Source organism: Bacillus rossius, chromosome 2 (assembly GCF_032445375.1).
Source record: "Bacillus rossius redtenbacheri isolate Brsri chromosome 2, Brsri_v3, whole genome shotgun sequence".
Classification (NCBI taxonomy): Eukaryota; Metazoa; Arthropoda; class Insecta; order Phasmatodea; family Bacillidae; genus Bacillus; species Bacillus rossius.
The window spans coordinates 93,245,191-93,263,105 of record NC_086331.1 but is presented as its reverse complement, the minus strand read 5'-3'; the positions used below and the strand labels follow the sequence as shown (position 1 = coordinate 93,263,105).

At 40.8% G+C, this 17,915-nt stretch overlaps 1 long non-coding RNA gene across 1 annotated transcript in view; it reads right to left on the bottom strand.

The window, feature by feature from the left end:
* Positions 1-16,862, bottom strand: part of LOC134529472 (uncharacterized) — a 28,987-nt gene extending 12,125 nt beyond the window's left edge. Inside the window, exon 1 of the long non-coding RNA XR_010074606.1 lies at positions 16,699-16,862. This is a non-coding gene — a long non-coding RNA (uncharacterized LOC134529472). The remainder of the gene's footprint in view (positions 1-16,698) is intronic.
* Positions 16,863-17,915: the final 1,053 nt, after the last annotated feature.

The following is a 17,915-nucleotide window of genomic DNA, read 5'->3' as shown; positions in this document are numbered from 1 at the left end:
TGTGAACGTTTCCGTATCAAAGAAGACAAAAAGAAAATAGAAATTTTGAAACATTTCTTAGAATAATCCAGTGTAGTTTGGTACAACTGCATGCAAATGAAACTTACAGTGGAATTGGACTGGAACAAATGGGAGAAAATTTTTTGTGAGACATTTGCAAACAAAGGATGGTCACCCATCAGATATGCTGACTTAGAATAAACATCAATGACTTCCTGAATATATTGATTTTCATAGCAGGATATTGAAATTATTGAGTACTGTTGTTCTTCAACACACTATATTGGATATATATTTTAGAAGCAGCCAATATCTACTCAAATTCACTTTAATAGTAAAGTCATGTAATAAATAAAAAATTGAGCCACATCTAGGGACACTTCTGAGATAAAACAATATTTATCGATTTTATTTTAACTGCAGCCAATATCTATTCAAAATCTACTTTAATAGTAAATTGATGTAATAACTATCAAGTTTTTTTACATTGTTATAAAATTTCTTTCATACGTCGATAAAGAAGTATCACTTTAAATTATAAATAAACCAAACTAAAAAGTAGAAAATAAATAATAGTTTAAAAAAACTAAAAAACATGTTTTATATAGAAAACCAAACTAAAAATAGAAAATAAATTTTAATAAATTTGAATTAAGAGTAGTGTAAACAATTTTAATAAATATAAATTAATAATAGTGTATATAAGAAAAAAATGTATTTTATTTAAAAAAAAAAAACCTGGGTTGCATGGTTTAAATAGTTATAAATATTTTATTGACATATATGAGTAGAAGGATTATCATTTCGATAATATCTTAAAAAGCACCCCACGTTTCGTCAGCATTAAAGATTTTGTCAGATTCGTAACCATGTCACAAATCTTGCAATTCACTTTTCCATTTGTTACAGGTTTCAATGTTGACACTTGCACTTTCCCCACAAACTTTTTTAAAAACAAGCTCATGTCTTCTTTTGAACTTTTCTAGCCATCCATTACTGACCCTGAAATTAGCGAGTCCCAATGATTTAGAGTATGTTTCCGCTTTTTCTTGTAACAGTGGTCCACTAACACTGATATTTTGGTTCCGACACTGCTCAAACCATTTAAATAAGCACTCCTCCAAGCCCGGAAATTCTGCAATTCGTCGTCTTTTGCAGGACAAACTTTGACCGTTTTGTATTTTTCTCATGATGTCTGATTCATTTTTTATTATTGTTGACAGAGTACTCATTGGCAGACCAAATTGTTCAGCAACATCTTTCTTCTTTTGACAGCTCTTCAAAGCTTCAAGCACTTCCAATTTTTCAACGAGACTCAAAATTTTCAGTTTATGTTTCACAGCACTCATGTTTTAACAATTTTATTTGCAAACTGTTGTTCAAATTGATGTGTAGCAGTTGTAACAGTCGACAACAAATGACTTGCTTCGCTAAAGTTGAAATGAAATCAAAAATAATAAAATTAAACACCTGACACCAAGCAAGCAAATACATGAGTCATAAATTCGTGGTAATCCTATTTATTGTATACTCCTAAATTGATTTCTAAGAAATAATGGTGTACTCACATTGTCGACAAATTCTTAAAGTCGGTAACTTATTTTTCTTTGAACTATAGAGGTAATAAGATTCAAGTAATTGAGTTGTAAAGGTTGTAAAATAAAACATTGCTATGTTCGAGATACAGAGGTCCAATTTCATTTTTCGAGTTATGGAGGGAAAATCTGTACCAAAATGGCTTGGAGGGACTTACTGATTATTTCTAGTAATAGAGGGTTGAGATTTCGAGCAACGGAGGTTTTGGGGCTTGAATGGAAGGGAACACAACATTTTTTCGAGTTTGGGAGGTTTTCGACTTATCGAGGTTCAACTTAAAGAGGTTCTACTGTATATTCAGGCAACATACGAAACAATAAATATCTCTCTTACCTAGCTAATATTAGTTTGAAAACTTCACTGACTGATGCCTGTCACTTTTAATGCAACCATCGTTTCCCTATACCGACTGACTGCCATTACCCGAAATGAATGCTTTCACAAAGAAGTCAACCTGAAGCAAACAAACTTTTAAATCTAAAAGGTTTGTGGTAATACTAGCTAGTTTAGTGATAATACTGACAAATCAACAGTAATGAAGCATAAAACAAACTGCTAACTTACTGCTGCAGTATTTATGTGTTACTTACATGAGATAATGATGTGATGCAATTTGCACAATTACAGAACAGCAAAGCCTGATTAGATGGCATCACTTCTGGTGCTAGTTTATTTTTTTTCTACAGAAAGTGCAGCACCTGTCATAATCCAACCAGTGCGATCCATCTCCCAGAAATTACTGTCTATATCTGTTTTAAAAAATATATATATATATCACCATCTCCCTGTTCACATGAGATTTCAAAAAACCAACTTGTAATATGCATACCTAATCATTTTAACTACAGTGGGTGCTCTTTAATTCTGTATTCTTTGATTCAGTACCATCTGTAATCTGGCACATATTGAGCCACTAATGTTCAGAATTGAGAGGAATTCAGGCATTTGAGACCCATAAAAAAAACTGAACAAAGAACAAAACAATTTATTGAACATAATTTGCTAGCTATAATCAGACAAGTTACAAAAGAACCTTGGAAGAGCTGGGGAGGGAGGTGGCAGTCACGTGACCGAAGCTTCTGGCGGGGGTGGGGGCCAGTTGAGCTGTCGCTCGCTTCCGGGAAACAGTGGTCCGGTGCCGTCAGCTCGCGGTCCTAGTTACACGATCCAACGCTATCCATGGCATCAACGTCGGGTCATAAGTCACGGATTTTAAGCGGCACGCCGTTGCGGGGACAGGCACGGGAGATTGTGTGCAATATGGCAACACATTTGAAAGAGCAAAAGCGATTACATAATTTGAAGTACAACATTGTCGAAGCAACAAGTGCTGCAACAAGGGTTTCTCACTCAACTGTAAAAAGAATTTTGGCAGAAGGTAAAGTAAAAAGCAAAAATAGTTTAAGTTTTTCTACTCCCACGGGAAAGAATAAGGAGCGAAAAAAAAGAATCGAAGTAGATGACTTTACGTGCGGCGCTATACGGCGGAAAATTCACGAGTTTTACACCGTTAGAAAATAAATTCCAACATTAAAGAAACTGACCAGGGCATTACGAGAGGACGGAGTTTTAAATTGCAGTAGAGAGTACTTGCGGCATTTGTTAAAACGTATAGGATTTAGGTGGAAGTAATGCCAATCAAAAAGAAAGATTTTGGTAGAAAAACCGGAAATTTCTGCTTGGAGGGGGAGGTATCTACAAACAATTCGTAAATATCGAAATGCAGGTAGAAATATCGTGTATGTTGACGAAACATACCTACATGCAACACATTGCGTTAATTCCTGCTGGCAGTCGAGCACTGAAGTAGGTGTAACAGAATCAATTGGCAAGGGGCCACGTTTGATAATCGTGCATGCTGGTGGAGAAGAAGGCTTCGTTTCTAATGCTTTATTAATTTTCAAATCAAAACAAAAGTCTGGTGATTATCATGATGACATGAACTACCAAAATTTTTCTACCTGGGTAAGACAGAAGCTACTTCCAAATTTACCTGAAAATAGTGTCATAGTTCTAGACAATGCCAGCTACCACAATGTCCAAATAAATAAAAAGCCTACGACCACTACTCTGAAATCTGGCATCCAAGACTGGTTAAAAGCCAACAACATTCAATTCTCCACACACATGACCAAAGCCGATTTGCTACTTTTGGTAAAATCCCACCAAAGCACAAAAAGATTCAAAGTGGATCAAATAATAGAGGAGTGTGGCTATGACACTATTCGTTTGCCTCCTTACCACCCGGATTTGAATCCGATTGAACTAGTGTGGGCAGATTTCAAAGCAAAAGTTTGCGAGGAAATATCTACATCTTTGGACGATAAACGAAAACTGTGTGAGAAATTATTTTGTTCCTATACGGTGGAACAGTGGAAAAAGTGCTGTGATCACGTTAAAAACATTGAAGCCGAATATTTCAAGAACGATGCAATAGTGGACATCGAAATCGACAAGATAATAGTGAATCTTGACTCATCATGTGGCGAAAGTTCTTCGGGTGACACAGGATCTAGCACTACAGAAACGGCCGAATGTCTGAACTTAGACTCGAGCTCGGAATAGGTGAGTCGCGTTCAAATAAATTTTAACCGTACTTCCCTGTTATACATAGTTATAAATGTTTTTGTACTTTTACAAAAATTCCTTTGTAAAACTAATTGCCAACGGGTTCAAATCCCGACTCTGGCGTTCTTGATGGTAACCATGTTTTCCAGAAATTAAACAACAGTTGAACGATGTGATGGTTCCTAAACAAAGAACGACGCAAGACCGCAACATAGCGATTTTTAAACTCTCAACTTTCTAGCGTTTTTGTCTGGAGTGTCCGCCTTCTTAATTCATAACAAATCCTTTCCGATAATGTAAAATGCTCAAAATGTGTATCTCAGGCCCTGGGTTTACTTTTTCGCTGCGTTAATTTTATTTGTGTGTGGGCGTCTGCCTTGTTTGTATTAATTGACAGTAAAGTTTGTTATTCGTGTTTGTAAAATAACTTGTTAAATAACTTACGTTTCCTTTGTAGACGATTGGCGTATTGGAAAAAGCTGACGAAATCCTAGTTCCCAATAATCTCATTCAATATAGTTATTACATTTAAAATAACTTAGTTTTTTTCTTGCCATCCTTTTGTCGTTATGGTTTTTTGTTTATATACTTAGCCTTACTCTTTACATTCTTAACAATAGGCGTACAACTTAGACTGAGCGAGATGAGCTCAGATACATACAAAAAAAAGGTATTAAATACTTGAGTGTTGCCCGCGCAAAGCTGCGGCGAAGAGTTATTTCTTCGTACAGAGTTTACTTTGCTACTGGCCAACTGCGTGGGTACGATACCGTGTTCGTGTAAGTCGGGCCGACGCGACGGACAAGGACAAGGGCGGAGTCACTCCCTTCCCCTACTTCCCCTCGACGGTCCTCGGGAACTCGCGCATGCGCAGTAAAAGGTTCAGCTCTATCTTGTCGGGTTATATCAATGATTAATTTATATGTTATATTGTCGCTACTTTTAGTTTTTATGCCTATTACATGAAAAAAATTAATTGAAAAAATTAATCAATTTAAAAGCTGCAGTCCCTGTGGTTTGGCAGTCCTGAAGGCAGGTCCACGTGCGACACAATGGTTTCTTAAGTGGTTGTTAAATAACTTATAATTTTGGCAAGAAAGCTAGAAATTTATGAAGAGATTTACTGAAAAGCCATTTTTTGACAATGATGCTGACATTAAATATACTGTTTTATCACAAAAATTGAACTTTTGAATTAACCATACTATAAATATTTTTAAAGTTATATTTGGTCTTAATCACCTGTGTTCCAAGTCATTGAAAACTTATTCACTTTTAGTCTTCATTCAAAGTTTAGGTGCAGTAATTGCCCTTTACCTTATTACATTTTTTGTGAATATATACAAAACTTTACCAGTGAGTTCAGAGATCATGCTGTTTGGATACAAAACAGGAACTCCCTTTAAGGCAGTTAGTGATATTTAAGGCCTGAAATGATATTTTTATAATTAATTTTTTTCCAGAGAGTTTATATATCTCCACTTTATTCTTTAAAGACTAAGAAGGAAATAACTCATAAACTAACTACAGCAAAGGCTTGTTAATATGGCATGTTCAGGACCACTGACGTATCAGATTAGCAATTTTGACGGACTATCTAACATCAATATAATTTTAACTATAATACTGAAAAAATATTAATATACAGTACAATAATATATAAAAAAAGTTGTATAAGTTGCTCTAGCGCAAGAAAAAAACACATATGAGTGTTACTGTTTTAAAAGTGTCTGATATCACATTTAATCTATCAGAAAATCCCCAATCGAGCCATTACCCTCCGAGGTTCAAACCACTTGGGTGCTAGGCCTGCACAGAATTTTCGCCCGCCAGCTGACAGGTGATGAAGCTTGATGTGGACCAACTGCCCGGGGGCGAGTTGGGTGGGTGGAGTGGTGGATTGAGGGGTTTGATGAACTTGAAAATGGGCTTGTCGTTGCCGGGCCTCGGCTCGCTGGGTCTCAATTGGGGCTGAGTCCTCGGTCCTTGTGGCACTCAATTCACCTGGTGCCAGGTTACAACCTTGTAGCAGCTCAGCCGGGGAGTGGCCTGTGACCACATTGGTCTTGCGCCGGATACAATACAGGATAGTGGGGAGGTGCATATCGCACTTGTTATGGTCCTCATCTAGGCAGATTCGTAGTTGGGTCTTAATGTACTGATTGCGTCTTTACGTCGGGTTTGCCCGCGGATGGTAGGTGGGGTGGTGCTGTGTTTGACCCCCCACCGCCTACATGACACCCACTAGTGATGGCCCATGAATTGTACGCCATTGTCTGTCAGAAGTACTCTGGGAAATCCATACCTTGAGAACACTTCTCGGTACAACGGGGCAGCTATAGTTCCCACCTTGACGTTCGCCACTGCGAATGCCTCTGTCCATCATGTAAATACATCAGTAATTAACACAATGAACCGCTTTTCCCTGGTGGTATGAGGATAGGGGCCCATGATGTCAAGTGCTTTGGTGTGGAATGGTGTGTCTGGCTGCCTGGGCACCTGCTGCTCCACTCCGTCAGGTCTGTGCGCCTTACACTGCTGGCAGCGCTGGCACTTTCTCACGTAAATTTTGACTTCCGTAGTAATCCCTGGCCGGTGAAAGACTCTGCTGACTTCCCGTAGGGTTTTCTCTGCTCTGGGGTGCCCTGCAAGTTTGTGAGCATGAAGGAAATGCAGTACAGCTGGCCGTGCGGCAGGGGGCACATGAATATGCCACCTGCACCTCCCTCCAGCGCCTCGTGTCTGGAGTAGCTCCTCGTAGCTGCGCTGGTTCGGGACAACTCGAGTGCCACACTCTGCGAGTCGGGCTCGGCTACTTGGGTCACTCTGTTGAGCATCGCGTATGTGCGCAACTAGGTCGGCAATGGTGTCAATAGTGTGGGTGGTTCGGGTGTGTTCGGCCCGCACAAGGCATATAGCATGGCAGGTGGTGGCACTGGAGCCTGAGTGGTAGTGTGGTGGACCAGGGGCAGAATGTCGTCCCACCCCTGGCTGTCATGGAAGGTGGTGTCAGGGTCGGGATTTCTGAAAAGTTCGTCAGCCAGTTGGTTTTCTCAGCCAGGGACATGCTCCACTATGAACAAGAAATTTTGAATCATCAGAACCCATCTGGTAAATTTTGACTTCCCTCCCCGAGCAGAGTCCAGCCACTTGAGGCGCTGTCCGTGCGGAGGGTGAAAGGGCGCCCCTCGAGGTGGTGTCGGTACTGCTTGAGTGCCCACACCACCGCGAGGTACTCCTGCTCGTTGACATGGTATTTTCACTCACCTGACCAAACTTTGCACTAGCATATTCAATGACTCAGCGCTGGCCACTTACATCCAGCTGAAACAGCACAGCGCCCATACGGTCCTGGCTGGCATCAGTCTGCAAGAACAGGGGCTCGTCCGGTACCAGCTGAGAAAGGGTGTGGCAATTGCGGAAATGCTGTTTGACCAGCTCCGGGGCCTGGTCAGCGGCCTGCGTCCACCTGAATTCTTGTTTGGAGGAGAGTAGGTCGGTCATGGGCGCTGCGATCGTGGCGAAATGGGGAATGAAGGGCCTCAACCAGTTCAACAGCCTCATGAGTTTCTGGAGCTGTTTCCGTGTCCAGAGCGCCTGTTTGTCCTCGATGAGGGCCAGCTGGTTAGGCAGTGGGCTGCAACCCTCAGCACAGACTATGTGCCCCAGGAACTCAATTTCTGCATACCGGCACTTGCCAGTACCCCGACTTGAGGTCCAGAGTAGTGAAAATGCAGGCATCTCCAAGCCCAGCTAGGACATCAGTTATATTAATAAGAGGTGGCAGTGATGGAATTGTGAGATTGTTTATGGGCCTGAAATTGACACAAAACCTCAGAGTCCCATCCTTTTTATTAGCCATGACAATGCGACTGTTTTAGGGGGAGGTACTGGGCTTGATGACTCCATTCTCCAGCATCTCCTCGATCTGTAACTGTATGGCCTCCTGCTCTCGGGGCACGAACCCAAGCACTTTTTCAAAAGGGGGGGTGTGTGAACCACAAGGGGGATGCTGTGCTCAGTGATGGTTGTCCTCCGAAGCTGGTCTGCCCATGTAAATACCTGTGGATGATTACTAAGTGTCTCATTTATACGCGACAAATGTTCTGCTGGAACACCATGACGAAGCTCGTCCAAACCTGTGACATGACTGGGTGTGGAAGGAGGTGGCCAATGGAGCCCGTTCACTGTCCAGCAGCCACGGGTACCCAGGTGCATATGCCTGGCCCGGTGGCGTCCACCTGAGCCAGTCAGGGAGCTCTCAGGATTAGCTCCTCTCGCAGGTCGTGCACTTCTAGAGCGTCTGCCTGACTCACATGGTCCCTGATGTTGAGTGTTACCTGTACGCGCCCAGTCGCGGGCACGCTAGCTCCCTTGGTGGCCAGTAGCACAGTCTCCGCATCTGCTGTCATCTCCGCCTCGGGACAAGGTGGGCCGCGATGTAGGTGCAGCTAGCGGCAGTGTTCACCAGTCCTGCCCATTCACCCGGACAGGAATACGTAGAAGCTCGCATGCATCGGGGCCCAAGCGTCTGAGTCGGGGTGGTGCCTCCCATGGTCAGGCAGCTGCGACCGGCATCACCAGGGCTTCGGCGTGAGCAGGGGAACTCGCCAGTGACTCGTGGCCGTGAGGGCTGATCCCCCCAGTGTCAAGTAGGCAGGGCGGCTGGTCACGGGCGCCCACAGCTGCTGGCGGGGTCACCGATGACGTGGTCCAAGCGACTGGGCTCGCCGAAGACTCGGGGCGAGGCCCGTCGTGGCTGTGCGGGCTGGCCCCACCGACGTCAGGTGGGCGGGGCGGCTGGTCACTGGCTGGGGCTGGGCGAGAGTTCAGGGGGTGGTGGCCAGTTCGGCAGTTTCCCGGCGGCGCGGACTCCCACAGGGCAGCCCTGGTCGGACACTCAGCATGCCAGTGATTTGTCTCAGTCCGACAGTACCTGAAACAGTGTGGTCGCTCCTTCCGGGCATCCTGTCTGTCGCCGCGATGCCCTTCTTGTGGTTGTCGCCAGGATCGGCCAGGCAAACTTGGTTGCGCGGCACCACGACCTGGTCGATTGTCGGGGTGACGGGGGCCTGACATATGGTACCACCACCAAGGCGTCCTCTGTTGGTACGATAGCTGGTGGCGCAGCTGCTTGTCGTGCTCAGGAAAGTTCACGCACTAGTTGTGCAGCTAGCACATCCTGCTCTACATCACCAGCCACTCCCAGGAATGTCTCTATGTCATTATAGGCAGTGCCACGCAGAAAAGGCCGCAACTCCGGTCTCAGCAGTTCGACGACGATGGGTACTACGTCGCTCGCAAGTACTCCCATTGCCAGACGTTTGTGTAGCCGCACCTTGTCGTGAATGAATGCCTCCACCCCTTCTCCAGGTGCCTGGGCGCAGCAAAATAATGTTTGTTGACAGCACGCGCGTGCGCATGGTCCATCAAAACGCGCCTCAAATCACGTTGCAAATTCGTCCCATATTACATTATAATCTCCTGACTGTGCCCACCAGGTCTGGTCTTCACCGCGCAGTCGCTTACTGACGCGCTCTACCCTTTCGCCCACTGCTACAGAATGCCGAGTGAGCTTGTCGCGACAGACGCGGATGAATATTCGCGGATTGTCATGAGCTTGATCTGCAAACTCCGGTAAAGTGAATCCGCCGCTCCCAGTGCGGAGAACGACCACAGGTTACTCGACTGCGGCGTTCATTGCTCGTTCATACGCGGTACACAGAAACAATCCATCGCGGAAGCACAGGAACTCGCGTGCAGTCGTGCACGCACGGTGTTTTCTTAGTCCACACTCGTGGCAAACAGCTGTCTCGCCTAACTCTCCCCGACAACGCACTGCCCCGCATACGAGTGTTCCGCGTCCTTCGCCACTGGCTAACTGTTGTTCAGTTTTTATGTCTGGTAGTGACGTGTTCGGCACGCAGGCTTAACTGTCCATTATTGTCCTACCGACACTTAATGCGGCACCTGTACTGCCCGCCTCCTCGATGTCGACGGCTATGTGCGCGCTGCGCCCGGCCATATCCGCGGCTGTCCAGTCCGAGTGGCCGAGACAAGGAGGGGGGGGGGGGGGGTGCACTTACACTCTCCCGCGACCGTGTGCCCCGTGTCCGCTCGCTTATCGCCCCACGGAAGATGCGACATCCGTGCAAAGTTCGGCTCCACTCGGGTTGGGGGGGGGGGGGGGGGGGGGGGGGGAAGAAAAACAATTCTCCCGCGTCGCAATGTTGTAACACGATACTGTTTATCCCGACGTGTCGACGGCGTTAATCTTATCTTCGCTCGGGTGTTATGTGCCCAAAGCTCAGCGAGCCGGCGGCAACTTTATCCCATCCCGGCGTGAGACGCGCTGACACCTTATCATCCTCGCCCGCCTTATCGCGCCTCGGCGCGCCAGTTTCCTGTCCCCGCGCGACACGTGTCTGTCCTTATTGCGTCGCCCTGTTTCGGACTTAGGATTTTAACAAAACTTTGAAAATTTGAATAGACTTGAACGCCACAGGTTGGGCGACAATTTTATGTCGCCAGGGCTGATCTCGTTTGGCGTGGTGACAATCCCGGCTGCTCAGATAGGTGGTATAGGGGTTCGAGCCTCGTGGCCTGAGGGATCTAGCCTGGCGTTTATTCAAATAAAACAGTTCATTAAAGATTGCTGCGTTTAATAACGTAATACATGCTCATACATGGGGCTATCACTGTCCCGCCTGTGACCCTCGAGGGATGAAGCCCGGCTCCACGCATTTCATTCCGCAATCGTCCCTTACCCTGCAATATTATAGGTTCTGGTGACGGAATCTTAACTCGTGACGTGTCTCCCGGAAACAGAGCCAGGATATGCTGCAAAGTCCTATTCCGTGCTGCTACTAACTGGTGTTTCCGGCCTAATCTCGTTGTGTATGGCTTCAGCGCCTAAGCACTGCGTACTTGACTGAAGCTGTAGTGATTACTCACGACCCCCGTGATTAAAGATGGTCGAAACGTGATGGCCACAACTTCTCGGCACTCTGCGCGACACGTCTCTCCGGGCCGGTCCCGCGTCGACTCTCTCCGCGGCGCTATCAGGACTCCCCCCCCCCACTCCCTCCCCCCCCCCCCGCCGGGCTCCGTGCCCCCTCCCCGCGCGACCCGCCGAGCACGTGATGACACGTCACAGGCGGGAATCGCGACATTGTCGTGACCCTTCTAAGTATGTTAGTAAAATATATTACACAGTAATTTTAATTAAACACGAGTCTTGCTGAAAAGAAAATTATGTCACACTTAAAAGAAAACACGCGCCGGTGCATTTGCATCCCTAGTCCTACCGTTCGTTCCCCCCCCCCCCCCCCTCTTCTCTCCTAGGCCAGTATCAACACCACTTAGCCGCACACGCGCACTGGAGGTGCCCTCGAGGCAAAGAGGTGGCAATGTGCAACAAAGGTCTAGGCGACTGGAAGGAGCACTTGAGGCAACGTCATTTGATTATATAGTCGTACCATCATAATCGTTTTGTATGTTTTTATATTTTATAGTTTCTGTGCACTCTCACACATGACTCAATAAAAATGGCTTTCAGAACTGCTGCCTCAAAAAATATTCTTCATTGGTTTTAATTGTTACATTACTATAAATTTTTTGGATATTTATATAAGTTGTTGTGCCTAATGATATTTTTACACATATAGTTCAACAATACAGTGGCATTTAAAATTAAATACCGTACAGAACACAGAAGCCATTATTGGTCAAATAGTTCAGGTGCAGATACAACAATGAGATACTGTAAGTTCAAATACTCACATTGGCAGCTTTACTGCTGTATAAGAAGTTATTCTTTTTTACCTATCTTAAATAAATTTAAAACTTCCTTTGTTCATAACCTGCAATGTACGAATTCTTTGTAACAGTGCTGATAATCATATGCAAAAAATTACAAATATACAACTGTTAAATACATGAGGTTATTATTATAACAAATTAATTAACCTATTTTTAACTAATTTATTCCTCTCAGTTTCATTACATTTCTTCTTTCCTCTAAAAAGAGGGTTCTACGTTTAAAACCGATGACTGTAATTTGAAAAGCTTTGGTAAAATGATTTTTCATTCCTTAAATGGCTATTGTGCTGCTCACTAGAAAGATACAAAACACTTCAAAAATGATTCCATAGTATCTCAAATTCTGCAATTCTGGAATTATATTTCATTATTGTAATTAAAATTAACATAATTATTAATAATTTGGAATTATTTTTGGTTCTCCGTAGATCTAGGTAATTTAATCAACAAAAAGTTTAAATGGGAATGGTTTAATAAAATTATATAATTTATATTGGCAATATTTTAAAAGTATGTAATATATACCTAATATTAATGAATAAATATGAGAACTCAAAAAATATGTAATTTTCGTATACTTAAATACTATTTATTCAAATTATTGGTCAATAACTTCAATTATTCTTTCATAAGTCAAAATTACATAAATTCTATGACATATTGATGCTGTAAATACCTATTCTGTATTATCGCTGATTACGTTTACACAACAAATTTTTAACATTATTTATTCTTTTTTTTTTTGTATATTTCATGTCCTTTCATTACTAACTTAAGAGATTTTTAGGGAAAAATAACCTGTTGTGATGAAAAATGGACTGCCACATCTGATAAACCATTAAAAACTGGTGTTATTTTCATTTTGTCAATGTATTACATCCAGGGTTGGCTGATTTAAACCACAATGTTTTAAACCAAGTTTTAAAATATGGTTTGAACCAAGGTTTAACATATGGTTTAAACCAAATTGATTTTTTTAAATAACTTATTTCTAAATAGAATATTTTAATTATTTTTATGGAAGGTCTAAATACACTCTCATAACTACAAAAGTTTGCTCATTAATGCATCTTGTGATTTACAGGAACAAAAAGTTACATATTAAGCAAGATTTAATCATTTATATTATATGAATAAGTTATAAATCATACCCAGCCTAATACTCCTATAAAATTTAAAAAAAAAAAAAAAAAAAAAATAGATAGTTCCTCTTCTGTGAGGAATCCTCAACTTTATGGTAAACTAGCTGCCCGACCCGGCTTCGCACGGCTATACTAATGGAAAAAAATTAAGCCACATCTCCCATTTACAGTAATAGTAAATAAAAAAAATTCAGTGAAAATTTATTACAATGCTGTATAATGTACCAGAGAGAAAATGAATAGCACCGATGGTTTCCCGACTCGTGCACGCAACGTACAACTGATGTACCCGTACTTCACTAGGGCAGTCTACAGGCAGATCACTCTTGCGCCGCTCTTTATACATGCCCCTCCTTGTGGGTACGCCACTGCCGCACGATGCCCGTTGCCATGGAGACGCAGAAGGCATGAACAATGCAAAATCCTGTTCTCATGCAGACAAAGTACCCACTGTTGCCTGGTTTTAACCACCCATGGGATCTAATTTTCAGAAAATGTAATCCTGCGTAACATAAGGAACATTACTGTGAAGTTTCAAGTCTGTAAAATATATATACTTGAAAAAAAGGGCAATAAAAAAACAAATTAAACACAGAGAGAGGAAAAAAAAAACAATAGTTTACGTTTGCGATTTAAAGTGATAAAAAGTATTTAAATACTAATTGAACTCTTATGAGGGTACTGATTGCTTCATTGTTAATATCACACGGGTGTTTTTTACTTGTATGGGAAAATTAAGAATGATAAGGCATCTAGTGTGTGGCAACAATGTTAATAGGCAATAGGAAATAAACTTCTATGCGCCTGCGGCATTGTCAACAGACACTTCGTACGTGTACTGCATGTTGTATCTAACCCCCTCCAACGCATTTGATTCTAAATTGGACTTTTAGTACGGATCCCTAATGTTATTGAAAATATAATATAGCCTATAGCCTTCCTCGATAAATGTACTATCCAACACTGAAAGAATTTTTCAAATCGGACCAGTGGTTCCTGAGATTAGCACGTTCAAACAAACAAACAAACAAACAAGCAAACAAACTCTTCAGCTTTATAATATTAGTATAGATTCCCATTCTATGGGAAACACCCATTCTATGGAGGATCATGGAGGATCCTCCTCATGTGGTGAAATACCCTCTCTGTGGGGAAGACCCATTCTATGCAGAATCCTATTCCTGTGATGAAATACCCTCTCTGTGGGAAACCCATTCTATGAAGAAACCTTCTACTGTGGGGAAATACCCTTTCTGTGGTTAAATCCCAGTCTGATGTGCAGATTTGCTGGACTTCAGTCCTTTGATGTTTTAACTTTTCTGGTTCAACATGAGTGGCAGAAAGCAGGGTGTTGTATGGCTTTCATTTGAAGAAGTTAAGAAGGGATTAAGAAAAGGTGTGAGAGCTAAATGTACAAACTGTGGCACTGAACTGGAAGGTCAAGTTCTCAGAATCACCTATCTAAATGTGAAATTTCAGCTATGCAAGTTGATGAATATGATGCAGGTTAAGATCAATCAAGTGTAATACTACTATCTTTTGATTTAAACAGAAAACAGGTTGTGTTAAATTTGCTGCATATTGTAATTAATATGAAACCAAGTCATTTAGGAATATATGAAGTTTTTATTCTTATCTTTAAATAAGTCACTTATGAATAATATCAGTATGCTTGCTCATATTTTATTTTACTTTAGACTGTGTTTACATTTCAAGCATTGTTTTCCAGTTTGACTTTTATTAATGATTTTGATAGCCTAAAATAATATTTTAATTATTTTGACAGCTTAAAATAATATTTTAATTATTTTGACAGCTTAAAATAATATTTTAATTATTTTGACAGCTTAAAATAATATTTTATGATTATTAAGGATTTTGTGGGCCTAAAAAAGTTTTTTTAATGTTAAATAATCTGAAATTATTTCTAACGATGATATTGTCATGGTGTATTAAAGACAGTGCAGTATCGACACTTGCTGCATAATTCTAAATTCTTGATTTCCTTGCGTGATCCCAGGTTTGTGCAGTTAGCACTGAAAACCTGGAATAGCAAAGCATGTAACTAAGTTGTCTATAATAGGTTTAGAGTTATTAAGAGAGGTAAACTGTCTTCATTTCTAATTTTTTTTCCACATTTGTAATTTGGAACTAAATTAATAAGATAAACATTTCTTTTTCAAACTGCATTACAGTTTCCACAAGCAAACTCATACATCCATCGTACCATCTGCAACTGAAGGTTCTCGGTCAAAATATACTTTTGCAGAAAGAAAAAAATTTAAAAGTAACATATCAATGGATTCCTACATAGTTTGATCAACACCAATGCAGAAAAAGTCTTTGTATCAGCATGTAGCTTGCTTTATATTTGCAACAAATGCATCCTTTCGTAGTGTTGAACATCCTCAGTTTGTGAAACTTATGCAACAGCTTCGCCCAGGCTATACCCCTCCAAATAGAAAAGAAATTAGTGGTCAGTTACTAGATGTAATTTATGAAGAAAAGAAAATTTGTTCCCTTACTCTGGAAAATGAAAGTGTGTGTCTTGGGTTAGATGACTGGTCAAATGTTCATAATGAACCAATAATATGTCCTACAATTACGACTAAATCGGGTAATGTATATTTAGTGAACACAATTGACACATCTGGTCATGCTCACACTGCCAGTTATCGGACAGAAGTGGCTGTGAACAGCATAAAATAAAAATGTGTGAGGAGGACTTCAGGTGCAAGGTTTGCTCGGTTGTTACTGATAATGCTGCTAACATGTCGAAAATGCGCCAACGTTTGGAAGATGAAGAAGATTTGAATATCATCACTTACGGATGTTCAGCTCACTTGTTAAACTTGTTAGCAAACTACTTGAACATTCCTAGTGTGAAAGAACAAGTTTTACACATCATAAAATATTTCCGAAACAACCACTTTGCTAATGCATGGTCAGACAATACGATGTTCAAAAATTAATCCTCCCAAATGAAGTGCACTGGAATACAATGGTAGATTGTTTTGAGACATACCGCAAAGGTTGGGGAACTCTGTTACAAACTTGTGAGGAACATCATGACACTATTGATATAGTAGTATAAAACCAAATTTCTAACATGGTTTTGAAACGGAATGTAGAGGACTTACTTTCTATTTTGAAGCCCTCGATGAAGTTAATAAAAATACACGCACTATTTCTGAGTCAGTGTTCGTGTGGAAAAATCTTGAAATGAAAATGGAGGCCACAAAGGATAAAAATTCCAAAAAAAAATATCATATAGCACTTACACCTGCTCATTTTTTAGCTTATGTGCTGGATCCAAAAGAAAAGAATCACTTGGTGTTGATTTGACTGAAGAAGAAAAATGCATAGCATCTGAGTTTGCAAAATCAAGGTACTCAACGAGTTCACTGCTTCCATTAATTGTTAAATTTCAATCAAAAAGTTTACCTTTCTAAAATTCTTTTTGAGGATGAAGTAACATCACAGGTTAACCTATGAGTGGTGGAGAAGTCAGAAGAATGACATTGAGAAATTTAATGATAAAAGTTTTTTTTTCTGTTCAACAGTTACTTACAGCACAGCTAATTCAGCAAGTGAAGAGAGAGTCTTCTCATAATATAAATTTGTGCATTCACAAGAACGTAATAAGTTAGGCATAGAGAAAGCATCCAAACTTGTATTTCTTTTCAAAGCATTCAACAAACACAATCAACAGATATGTGCTGTGATGTGATGTGACCTGCAATACAAACAGGAAAGAACTAACATAATATTGTTTTAACTGGTTAATCTTGATATTTTGATTTTAGTAACTGATAATCCAAAAGATTGAAGGGAAATGAATGCTTTATTTTTATTTAGCTTTTATGGCTTCTAGGTTTGATGAGTTTATTCTGTTGTAAAAATTGTAGTACTGTCACCAATTTTTGAAGTTATACTTCTTTAGGCGCGTTATGAAAAAATGATGAGAGTGAAATTTTAAGATGCGCGCGCATCACTGTAACACAAAATTAACAGGTTGAAGCTGTGACGACATTTTCACAGGAAGATGGCGGACCCACGTGTATGAACATAAACCCACATTAGGGGACATACCAAACGTATTGGTGTGTCAAATGAAACTTTATGATAGTGAAATTACCATGGAATTTATTTTGGTAAACTAAAATAGTCATAGTAAAGAGTAAATTCCAAGGTGTAAAAAAACCACATTTTGGTATTACATCAAATATAATACACATTTTCCTCCTAACCTTCTGTCAGAGCAATGGTTATACTGCGCGGTCAATATGCTGAAGGGCCGTGGTTCAAAACTCGGCGGTAGGTTTTTTTTTTTTTTTTTTACTTTTTTTGAAGTTATACTTCGTTAGGCACGTTATGAAAATATGATGAGAGTGAAATTTTAAGATGCGTGCTCATTAAGTCTCGAAAAAAAGCTACCAACAAAATAGAAATAGAACCTCTATTAGTCGCGCATGTTGCCACGCTCGTCGCCTCTGATCACTGTTTTCATATTTATAATATTTATCCACATGTTTCTAGTTTCTACATTCACAACACGTGTTTTAGTTTCATACAATTGCAAATTATATAATATATAACATATTATGTGCTAATAAATTATATTCAGTAGTGATTTAAATTGAATATTTTGATTAATATTATTTACTATTCGTAAATATTAGTTAAAAAAATTGTGCCTTTATACTTTTTCAAGCGCTCCAATATAATTGATGTTAACTATCCGTATGTATTATTTATTGATATAAATTAAAATATTATTATTTAATA